Source organism: Danio rerio, chromosome 2 (assembly GCF_052040795.2).
Source record: "Danio rerio strain M-AB ecotype USA chromosome 2, GRCz13ab, whole genome shotgun sequence".
In the NCBI taxonomy this organism is placed as follows: Eukaryota; Metazoa; Chordata; class Actinopteri; order Cypriniformes; family Danionidae; genus Danio; species Danio rerio.
The window spans coordinates 21,732,004-21,744,929 of NC_141022.1; the positions used below are offsets into that span (position 1 = coordinate 21,732,004).

The following is a 12,926-nucleotide window of genomic DNA, read 5'->3' on the forward strand; positions in this document are numbered from 1 at the left end:
TGCACCATTGGTGATCGACTGACAAGCAGAGCAGCCACTTTTACACACACAAATGTTGCACGTTTTGGTTTGCAGTTATATAACACCAATCACAGCATTTCTGTCTAAGGCCGTCACATATGTGTTTTGTTAAGCACGCATGCTTGAGCTTCACCAAACAGATGTAAATATACATTTATGATGTCATGTATGGTTGGAAAAACTGAGAAATTTAATCAAAAAAGACTGAACGTGATTATAGGATAGAGGGGGAAGGAACAAAAAAGGGTAAAGAAGAAAACTGAGGACTAAAGACTGGGTTTGTGAACTGGATGGTACCAGTTTGTAGGTTGTAATCCTGTAAAAAGACAGCATGAAACGTGAAGTGGGAGAGCAAGATCTGCTGCAGTTCCCCACTGGCTGAAAGTTGCTGCTTTATGACTGAGAATCATCTTAAAATGCTGCCTTTTATTCTACACCACCCATGCATGTTGAGCACACATAATGCAGATGCAAGCACATATGATCACATGCTCTAATGCTTTTCTGCAACCTCTATTAGTAGACGTTATGTGTGCGTTAGTTTAGATTGAATTTCATTTTTATAACCTGAACAATAAAATATCAAGAAAAAAAAGGAACATAAGCTAATTGTTACTGCAAAATAACCCCCCTATGAAATGAGAAACACATTAAATTAATTTGAATTAAATCAAATGTCAATTCTCTGCCAGGAAACTAGAGCCAAACATTTAATCTACATTAATAGTGCATGATTACAAATGAAAGTTTAGAGTTGTTGTTTTGGGTAAACTATTCCTTTAAAACAACCCTATATTTGGTATATTTGGGTTATATTTGGGTTTTGTGTGTTTAAAGAATTATTATAGCTATTAATTCTACAATTTATGAAATATAATTAAAATATTAACTTCAGACTTGACTTAACTCAATGAGAATGGCTCGTGAATATTTATTATGTGAATATTATTTAAGACAAGTTTAGATATCTTATATTGATATCTTAAACAAAAAGATGGTTTGTATGGTTTTATTATATCTGTAAAACGCATCTCCCTCGTGTTGCGCACAATTCAGACTCTTATGGTCCAGTACGGTACGCTATGGGTCGATATGGGTTACCTTTATCAAGCTTACATTTCCATTGCCTAGAGGGTATAGAAGGTAATTCCAGCCACTTTTAAATAAATCAAATAAACAATGGAAGTTAAAATGAAAACCAGATTAAAAAATTTCACACACTCAACACTATTAGCAATACACCTGCAAAAATTAAAAAATAACATGAAATACAATGGTTTAATTTACATTTACACTGACAACACATCGTCCCAGTCCAATCTTTAATTAAAATTGAGTTGCCGAATTACAATTTCATTTTCACTGCATTTCCGCATCAAGACAATATTTAAATGAAAAAGCCAAAGTGATAAATAAAATGCTCTTCAGAGTTCTTCTTGGCTTTGTGGCTGTACATCAAGACGGCGACAAGGTTTGAGCTCTAATCAATCATGGCTCGTTATTATATGCAAAAAGTATTATGATGTAATGTCTCAGCTGTTTATTTATTAAAAATTATTCATTCTCCTGTTTGTGTATGCATGAGTGACGTCTAGCTGCACCTTTTACTACCTTTTTGTCGTGGTAGAAGTGATACGGTACGATTTGCTTTTTGGCATGTTTTAACAGTGGAAACGGCTATAAAAACTAACCAAACTGTACTATAACACTGTGGAAACAAGCCATTATATAGGATTTGCTGAAATAACGCCAGTATTTTCAATTAAGTTCATTATTTTATAGTGGCAAAGTAGAGTATTTCTTGACAAATTCATCATGATTCACTTTGTTTAGTAAATAAATTAAGCATGAAATGTATGTAAATTTTTAAACTGCTTAATTTGTGTGTAAAAATTCCTATGATGCAAAAAGTTTATTTAGGCCAGTAGGCTAGGCCTACTAAATGCAACATGCAATGTATGTAAACTTATGACTTAAAATGACTTAAATGACATAAAAACATTATATGAAAAGTCAGGTGTCTATTGTGGCATTCAATTTAGATATGCGAATGGTTCAATTAAAGCTTCGGAAAATGCCTCATAAAAAAGGACAGGGACGTAACTGCTTTTTACAAGACGCCAGTGGTGGAAAGAGTACTGAGAAATCATACTCAAGTAAAAGTATACCGTTACTTGTCTAAAAATGTAGTGCAAGTAGAGTAAAAGTATCTATTGAATTTCTCAAAGTATGAGTAAAGAGTAGTCCCTTCAAATGCACTCAAGAGTATTACGTTGTTAAAAGCTGATGCATTACATGTAATTTGTACATGTGTGTCTGATGTGGTAATCTGAATATTTTCAGTTAAGAGTCTGTAAAGGCTGTCCTGCTCATTCAAATAAAATATTATTATTTAAGATTTAAGATCAAAGATTATAATTGATTAAAGGTGAAACTGACCGGCGCAAAGAATGATTTTGTCATTTACAGTGAATACAGTTATAATACAGGCTACTATGAAACTTTGAATATTTCACTTTAAATTTTATTCATTCATTCATTTTTTTTTCACTTAGTCCCTTTTTATTAATTCTGTGTCACCACAGCGGAATGAACCGATAACTTATCCAGCACATGTTTTATGCAGCAGATGCCCTTCCAGCTGCAACCCTTCTCTGGGAAACATCAATACATACTCATTCACACTTATACACTACGGACAATTAAATTTAGCCAATTTACCTGTACCGCATGTCTTCAGACTATGGGGGAAACCAGAGCACCAGGAGGAAGCCCATGCGAATGCGGGGAGAACACTTCAATTTTATATTAATATTTTTTTTAACAAACTACTTTGTGTTTTGGGACTGCAGCCTATAGCGGACCATTATATTTTGAAGCATTTGTCCTCAAATGTTGCTCTTCCTGTTTATTTTTATTGTATTTTTAACATTTTTATTTATACGAACCACAATTCTTTCCAAACAGATACATTTTTCAACAAAATTAGCCCATAGGCTATGAAGTGTATATTTTTTTTCACACAGGTCCTACAAAACTGTGCATGGATGATTTGTTTCTTATTGAAAAATGAGGATTTTCATATTTAATAAGTAAAACAGGCCAAAATGTTGTTTAGCTTGTGTCAAACTAAAAGGACAATTAACAAATATATTAAATACAAAGGCTGGTTATTTTACTGCGATGAGGGACAAAAGCTAGGCCTATTACAAATTTAAGAAAGTAACTTCATATCAAAAAGAAAAAGTAAGCTTTACAATAACATATCCTGTCTCATTAGAAATGCCTTTAGATAATGTAAATAAGCATCAAGTTTTGTTTGAAAATTGTGTTGTCTGACTAGTCTGTGGGCATGCACCAACAGACAAGCAGCCTTTATTTAGGCTGCAGCCTATACATTAGTTTATATTTTTATAGTTTATATAAAATATATATCATATATAAAATATTAAAAGATTATAGTTATATAAACGCTTCACTCTGCTCATGCAAGGATCGTAATGCAATTACACATTCATCTTATTCTTCAGTAGAGAACTCTGAATTTATTTAAATGGCAAATGTTCAATAATACTACTAATTTACGTTTTTTATTTAATTTATACATAATGACATGCGTATACATACACAATGAATGAAAGCCTGCTAGCTGTGTGTGGTTCAAATGACAGAATATGTAAACTTAGATTATGTAATTACATAATAATAATAATTAAAAGCCTGGGTGCGGGGTTTTATTTTGAAGCTCAGATTTGGTTGACCAATCAGAGGAAAGTTGGCGTTCAGCACCACCTACATGTGTATAAGGAATTTTAAAGTTGTTTATCCTTTTTCCTGCCATAAACCAAAAAACGAAAATCAAGCCGAAATTTTGTTTTTTTGCTTTTCTCAAAGCAAAAGAAAAACCAAAAAAAAAAAATGCCCCTTTTCTTCCTTTCTTTTATCCTGTTTAAAACTAGAAAACAAATTAAAAAAAAACATACACGGACCCTTTTTCATTTCATACAAATGTGAATTTGGCGCCATTGAAAAAAAAAAAAAAAAGAAATGGTAGTCAATAGGTGTTTCTTTTAACATCCCTAAATAGATGTTCCTCTGAGTTCAACAGAAAAAAAGAACAAGTATAGAATGAGTAAAAGATGGCAGAATTAGACTTTTTAAAGGATTGACTGTTTTAAATGGTAGTGCATGTCTGTGCTCATCGATCAAATTGCTAAAAATAAGTAAAAAGCACTTGCAAGATACTAAACGACCTCTTTGAACTGTGAGTTACTATGTGAATTATTTTGTGTTGAAGATTCCTGCGAAGCCCTGTTGAGTTTTAGTTCAGAAGGTCCATTATTTTCTTATGCAAAGGCCCTACGAGGCCTGCAGACGTCCCTGACTTGCTGTGTGAAAAGTGCAGGCTGCTAGAACAACACCCCAGAGGCACGAGCAGCATTTGTAAAGCCTCATGGGACATTATTGCCCACAGCCAGCCAAACAGCTGCTTGTATTTTTAATTACAGCACTGGTTTGTGGCACCACAGATGCAATTGAGAGGGCAAACAAGCAGTAAAGCAGCAAGTGTTTGTACTGTACGCAAAGTTTCATTCACATTTTCTTAATAATCAAAACCATTGCTATAGGCCTATTCTCTGGATGTTTTTAGAATCTCTTCCTCCTGCTGGTTTTCCCCGGCCACTCTCGGGACATTCACTTCAGAGAAGAATCAGATGTCCAGAATACAGCCAAACAAAATATTGCAATTTTAAATTTCTGTTCAGAGAGGTCATGTTTCAAACTTCTACTGGTCTCACGCAGTCATGTAATACGATTTCACAAGTCCGATTTCACCCAGCTTCAACTTTGAAATGCAGTGAGGAGCAAAAGTTGTCGCACGACCTTGTGTTTCCGGTCTGCCGTATTCGCTTGCGTATGAATGAAAGTCTATGGGGTGAAAAGTGTGACAGTGTCTTTGTGCAGTTTTTGCTCATCTGTTCGCTGCAGATGTGACAGGATTTGGATAATGTAAATAAACTGCTGTATAGAGATCCATTATAGCTAAGTTACTGTACAAAATAAACTTGGTTTAACGTCCACAAACCGGGACTCATGTTGTGGGATTGAGGCATCATTGTTTATGGTTGTGTACACTATGCAGATGTGCTGATTCAAGTGGTTGCAAGTTACATAGCTCAACAAGAATTTCAAAATGCTATAAAAATACAAAGTGTAGCACTCACTGCTTCTTGAAATGCAGCTGATCACTGAGTGTTAAAACAGATCTTTTAATCCCAGTTTCTTTGCAAATCCTGTCGCGTGGACATGCGTTTGTATTAGAGCTGTGAACCTACACTAGTCTCACGTTTTGGTTCGGTTACGATTATCATGCCATCGATTCAATTTAGTTCGATATTTCAGTGCATCACGGTGCATTGACGGTGCTTTTCATACACAGTTTTATATTTTCTTCACAGCAGCAGTTCTTGTATTAAAATATATATATATACTATTTGTAATACAATTTTGTCATTTAATACAAACTGTCAGAAATATAAACTGTACCTTTAAACAACACGAGCATTTAGCAAATAATATAAACAAATATAAATATTCAGCTCACTCTCTGATCCTTGTCTAGTTCTCTTACACCTCTTTGATTGGTCACACCCTCAACAAAAATGGCTGCGATTGGCTCTTGCGCGCTGTGCTCTTCACAGATGAGTGACACTGATAAGCGGCAGGTGGCGATCACAGCTGATGCATGATAGACATGGTGGAAAAAACTCTGCAGGCACGCGCTCGTTTCTGTAGAAGTAATGCTGTAGAAGTTTCTGTAGAAGTAAAACAGCAGAGAGGAGAAGAAAAGTCACAACAGTAGGTCAAATGGGCCACTGTGTGTGTGTGTGTGTGTGTGTGTGTGTGTGTGTGTGTGTGTGTGTGTGTGTGTGTGTGTGTGTGTGTGTGTGTGTGTGTGTGTGTGTGTGTGAGAGAGAGAGAGAGAAATGGAGAACTTTCATTCTCTCAATCTCAGTAAAATAGGGGCTTTTGCTGTTAATGTCAGTGAAGCACACACAGTGAAATTGTGCACAGTTTATGAGTTTTAAGTAGTTAGAGCGTTGTAAATACTCGCGCTCGCCTCCCTCGTGACAGATGGCATATGAGGTAAATGACGTCAGTAATAACCGATTATGATTATTACTGAACCGATATCAAATTGTCCGCGCCTGCATCGCGGTGCACCAAAGAAACGATTAATTTTGACACCCCTAGTTTTTTGACACCCCAACATGCACCCGACAATCAATATTGGTGGGCGAGCAAAACAACACTGCCACGTTTTGTTACAGTGGCCTTTAAAATCGCTTGGTTTTGAATACTATTTTAATGTTAGGAAATGTTTAAAAAAAACTTCTTGTGTTTATGACTCCAATATGATCATGGATTTTTGTCCATAGGTGTCTATAAATAGTACACATGAACCAGAAGATACTGAGTTTTTTTTTTTTTTTTTCAGGAAAAGAACATTCCAACTTCAACAGAATATTGAGTAGGGGGCGTGGGCTTTATTTTTGTGCACCATTTCCTCATAACAAACTAAAAGTATGAGGAGTGGTCAAGAATATTGTGACTGGAGCCATTAAATTGATGTCAATATAGAAGAATTACCACTCCAAAGGTGGGAGCAAACGGTTAAACTTTGATTAAAGATTACCAAAACCAACAAACAAAACATATGTAGATTCACTTGCATGGATCAATTGTTCACCTAAAAATGTAATTGAGCTCTAATCAAAACATTGAAAAATTTGATTTGATTTACACTTTTTTTATATTGGGGCATCTGCTATTTTCAATGTAGAATAATTCAATTCAGTTTCATGCATATAGTAACCACTATACAGTAACCTATATACAGTGCAGTATTAAGCAATGAGCTATAGCTGTCAGACTCTCACCTGTCATGTGTTTTGCTTGAGCCTCTTTTTATGACACAGTGACACAGTTTTCCCCCTCATCAGCTGTTGTTCTAACATAAGATTGTTCAAATGCTCTTTGATACCTATTCTGTTTCGTAGGACAGCACATCTCAATTCAGCTGAATCAGCCGAGTCAGAATATCACACATTTTCATAAATGCTGTAAATACTTTATGCATACTTTATATATTTAGCTTTGCACATGCCGAGTCAATGTTTTACCTTCTAGATCATGCAGCTATATGTTCTATATTTAGATTTTTTTGTTTTTAATTGTTTTAAAAAACTGATCAAAGTGACAGCAAAGACTTAAGTCATACTTTATTCTGATGTTTGTTGAATTTAAGTCAGATTGCTTCTACATGCCAACTAATTCTTATTAGATTATAAGTAGACGCTTGGGGTTAGGGTTAGCATAAGTTGACATGTTCTTGCAAAGTTTCTTATAGTTTCTTATACTCTATTATCAAGATGGCGCTGAGTATGGCCACCATGTTGCACGCTCCTTGTTTTGTTTTGTGTGTTTTACTTGTATTTTTGTAGTTTTTCATGCTGGATGTACACACTCTCATTACCTACGACAGACTCAAACTTTGGGAAATTGGCCCCCTCGTTGCACATCGAAGACCGGACTTTGAGTTCTTTAACAATTCTCTGTTTACAAACACAGCAACAGAGCCCTTTGTCTGAGTCACACAACCAAAGCGACGAAGGAAACGCAGCCGGAAAAGAGGAAAGAGAGCCGTTGTCCTCATCTGACTGAGACTCGTCAGATTGAGGATTTCGACCACTACTTCCCACCATTCTGCTGGCTAACCTTCAGTCACTGGACAACAAACTTTGCGAGCTACGAACACCCATTTCCTTCCAATGGGAAACAAGAAACTGCTGCATTTTCTGCCTTACAGAAACCTGGCTATCTGAGGAGGTACCAGACACAGCTGTTGAACTTTCGAGGTTCTCCGCGCACCGCATGGATAGAACGAAAGAACTCAGAGGGAAAACCAAAGGAGGAGGTGTGTGTTTCTTTATTAACAACTCATGGTGTGATGAGAGGAACATACACCCAGTTAGATCATTTTGTTCTCCTGATCTGGAATATCTTATGCTTCAATGTTGGCCATACTGGCTACTGAGGGAGTTCACAGCTGTTATAATTATGGCTGTCTACAATTCCACTTAAGCCAACACCGAGCAGATGGTCAAGGAACTGTACGGGAGCAGGACACCGCACACCCGGAGGTCACCAATCTCAGGAAAATCGCTCCAAAATACTATCAACGCATTACCACAAACACGCATGGTGACTGGATTTTGGACCATTGTCGTTGCCCGTTCCGGGACGCACACAAATCCCTCCCCTGCCCACCGTTTGGCAAATCTGGGATATTTTCTGGGCAGCGTGTGACGACGACATTGACGTGTATGCAGACACAGTTACATACTTCATCAGGAAATGCATAGAAGACGTGGTTCCAACAAAAACTGTCCTTATCTACCCCAACCAAAAACCACGGATCAATGGCGAAGTTCGAACAGCCCTATCAGTGCGAGCTTCCACCTATAAATCCAGAAATGCTGAGGAACAAAAAACCAAAACCGCCAGGAAACGCTCTGTTTCTGTACATAAGGAGATCTTTCTGTCACTCGAACATCCGGAAAACTACAGGCCCAGATGACATCCCTGGACGCGTACTTAAAGCATGTGCACACCAGCTAGCGGCAGTTTTCATGGACATCTTTAACCTCTCGCTCTCTCGGTCTGTGGTTCCCACATGCTTTAAGACAGCTTCTTTTGTGTCCTCACCAAAATCAGCTAAAACCACATGCTTGAATGACTGGCGTCCAGGTGCTTTGACATCCATCTTCAGCAAGTGCTTTGAGAAGCTGATGAAAAAGCACATCTGATCTGTACTGCCCGCTCACACTGACCCTCTGCAATTTGCATACTGGAATAACCGCTCCACTGATGATGCAATTGCTTTCATCTTGCACACAGCTATGTCTCACCTGGAAAACAAAAACACATATGTGAGAATGCTGTTTGTGGACTACAGTTCAGCATTCAACACCATAGTGCCTGCCAAGCTGGTGGTGAAGCTCCAGGATCTGGGTCTACACAGCTCTCTGTGCAACTGGATCCTGGACTTCCCACCAGGCATACACCAGGTGGTCTGAATGAAAAACATTACATCATCTACGCTGATCCTCAACACTGGTGCTCCACAGGGCTTTGTTCTCAGCCCACTCCTGTACTCCCTGTACACACATGACTGTACAGCCAAACACAGCTCCTACATCCTTGTTAAATTTGCTGATGACACAACGGTGGTGGGCCTAATCACCGATAATGATGAGACGGCCTACAGAGAAGAGGTGCACACAGACGGTTGGCGGTTCAATCTGTTGTGGCGACCCCGGATTGGTAAAGGGACTAAGCTGACAAGAAAATGAATGAATGAATTGTTGTATACTAAATATGTACATAATGTTTTTTGCCCCTAGGTCTACTGGCCTTGTGTTTGATTGATGTGATTTTGTGCAGGTGTGATGCGCTATATCTATTTAGCCTATAGAATACTGTCTCCGAGGAATTCTTTAGTGAGAATTTGTATTTGTATTTTAAATGTCTGTTTGTAATGGTATGCATGTTTTTCACATTGTTTAGATGTATATTATTGTATGCAAATGTTCCTGTTTACCGGCTTGTTAGCTGATTGTGATAATTGACTGCAGGTGCTGTGTGGAGCTGTTTGACTATTTCTGGAGGACTTTCATTTGCAACGCTTTACCTGATGAAGACCATGTCGGTCGAAACGTTGTGATTTTGTAATTTTGACATTAAAATTTTTTTGAGAGCTAAAGTGGCAGTGTGCCGATTTACTTTGAATCTTTTGCTACTTATGTTTGTTTTTTGATCGTGCACCTGCCTTCAAGATTTTTCTAGATGTGCGCACATTTCTGTTTTTTGCTACTATATAAACTAAACACTTAATTATAAATTAATGATAGGTTAATGTATGCGTTAATCATGAACTAACTTTAACTACAACGAGGCACATGAGTTCATTTGTGAATAATAATTACATTAATTACTTGTTAGTACATGATTGTTATTTAATGTATTTGTTCATGCTTAATTTAACAATTATGAACTCATGAGCTGGTAATATATAAATATGTTTTTTTTTTTTTTTTTTGAGGGGCACATCATCATTAGCCCATTCTTAACTACTCATGAACTCCCTAATGCAAATCCAACTAGTGCATTTACACTGAATAACAATAGAAAAGTGTTCTGTCAACATCAACATGAACAGTTTAAACACAGGAGTTCATGAGTCGTTAAGGATGAGTTAATAGTGACGTTCTCTTCCAAGTAAAGTCATGATATAATTATACATTAACAGCTTATGAGTTCATGTTGGTTACATTTAGCTTAAATGTAAATGTTAATTTATACATTAATTAACAACATGTACTAACAATTCATTAGGATAGCCTCTATTTACACATAAACTCTTGTGAATCATGTTGTAGTTAAAGTGAATCCATGATTAACTTATCATTAAATCCTAATAAAGTCATGTTTAGTTTACACATTAATACATCATCATTCATGAACTGTTATTGTAAAAGGTTAGCAATAATGGTGTGCAATTAAGGCACAATAGTGTTTAACACTGTTATACTGAGGCATCATTTGAAAGGTTGTGTTAACACTGAATGCAGCTGGATCACCTTTGACCTGTTGCTAATCAGGGCTGCACATGACACATGTGGAGCACGGAGACGCAGACATAATCAATTACCTTGACTTACTGCACTGTCAGCGTCTTCTGGTGTGTTTTGATGGTTTAAAAAATCTTTGACTGAAAATCAAACTTCCTCCTGACAGTGATGTGATTTAGGGTGTGTTCAAACTCGGGAGGTTTGGCTTGGTTAAAACAAACTGACGCCTCTAACCGCCCTTAAAGGGATAGTTTACCTAAAAACTTAAAATGTTTATCCTCAAGTTATGTATGTTTGCTTATTTAGTTGAATGATTAAAAAAAAAGATGAAATAATTTTAAGACAATTGCTTCTGACACTTTGAGACAAACTTAAATTAATAACCATAGCACCAGCAGATGAACTTAGGTCTTATGAAGTAAAATGATCAGTCTGTTCATTCATTCATTTTCTTCCGGCTTAGTCTCTATCTCAGAGGTTGCCACAGCAGCCAACTATTCCAGCATATGTTTTTTATGCTACAGATGTCCTTCCAGCAGCAATCTAGTATGGGGAAACCACCATACAAACTCATTCTCACACACACACACATACTCGGACAATTTAGTTTATTCAATTTACTTCACCTATAGCGCATGTCTTTGGACTGTGGAGAAAACTGAATCACCTGGAGAAAACCCACAACAACATGATGAGAACATGCAAACTCCACACAGAAATGCCAGCTGACCCAGTCGGCACTGGAACCAGCGACCTTTTTGCTGTGAGTCGACAATGCTAACCAATCAGCCACCATGCCACTCAGTCTGCTCATTATCCTGAATATTATTTACAACATTTTTACATGCGCAAAATAAGTTAAAACTCATTCAAATAAATTCAGAGCCTCACAACTTTAAAGGGTCTCCATCATAATAAAGTAATAAAATATAATAAAAAAAACAACACAAAATCCTTTTTTTTTTGGTTTTGTTTTGTTTTGTTTTGTTTTGTTTTAAAAAAACTAGCTAAATATCATAGCTGATAGTAATAATATGCATTACAGTGTTTAAAGTTATTTTTTTCTTATTTCTTTCTTAACAGAAGATATTTGGCAGACTAGTGCAAACCAGTAGCCATTGACCATTGACTAGATATTTATCCACCATAAATTTCAGGGACTACACATGTATACAGTTCTAACAGTGTTAAAAAAAAAAATCCAAATTCACGTTTGAAACCACTTTATGCTGAGTATAGTGAGTAAACTTAAAATTTTGGGTAAATTATCCCTTCAAACTTAAGCCAGGCTCATTCCGATTACATACCCCATATACATTTCTGTCAAATACATCCCAAGTGCCATGTTTTTTTTTTTTTTTTTCAGTTTTAATTTTCGTGAATCCACCAAAGACAGCTGTGTACACTTTTTGAGATCTCAAATTTCACATACCATTCATTTAGCCGTTAATGAAGAGTCGAATGTGTTTGTTTCCATGATCCACGGGGTTTGTTGCATGTTTTCCCCCACGATCCTGTCAGGGCAAATAAAGTAAAGCTGTCTGTGCCCAGCGAGCATTTTAGTCGGGAGATCAGTACGAGAATTGGAGAATGGCGGACGATGTCTTTTAACAGTTGAGTTCGTTCACATTTAGACACATTGCTGTGCTGCTGTGTTCCCTTAAATCCTCCAGATTACCAGCAGGGCTAATGCTTGAAATCGGCAGGGCACAAGACCTGCTGCACTGAGTCTGCATTCAGACCCGGGGAATGAGGAGGGGATAAGTCCTCCTCATTTATAGTGTTTATATAAACACGATTATCTTTATAATGATATAAACTGTGGTTGTGTGTATATAAAACTACGAATAGCAAATGTAGCAGGGCATTAAATTACTTTTTTTTAATTTTTGCATTTTAACTTTGTAAACTATAAAATGCATCATGCATCACCTCATGTTTTGGGTCTCATTTTGTGAGCCAATTGACAACAGTTGTTTGCTCCCCAGACTCCTCCTTCTCCTCTTCTCTACTGGACACGCCCACTCCTGCCTCGGGACGTGGAGCTGCACGACCATTATGATGCATTTTTCGAAAAAATTCTGAGGTAGACTTGAACCGAAAGTGAGGGGTTTCATGGCCCTTTAAAGCTGAAATGCAGCCATACGTTCCTCTGACTACTTAATCACCAGCTTTGAATGTTATCACTCGATTAAATTGTCATTTTCAGTG

The 12,926-nt window shown here is 37.0% G+C and overlaps 1 long non-coding RNA gene across 1 annotated transcript; it reads right to left on the reverse strand.

The window, feature by feature from the left end:
* Window positions 1-6,517: 6,517 nt before the first annotated feature.
* On the reverse strand, window positions 6,518-10,857 carry LOC147837065 (uncharacterized). Its single transcript, XR_015478395.1, has 3 exons — window positions 10,796-10,857; window positions 8,759-8,993; window positions 6,518-8,699 (listed from the first exon to the last, which is right to left on the reverse strand). It is a non-coding gene; the product is annotated as an uncharacterized LOC147837065 (long non-coding RNA).
* Window positions 10,858-12,926: the final 2,069 nt, after the last annotated feature.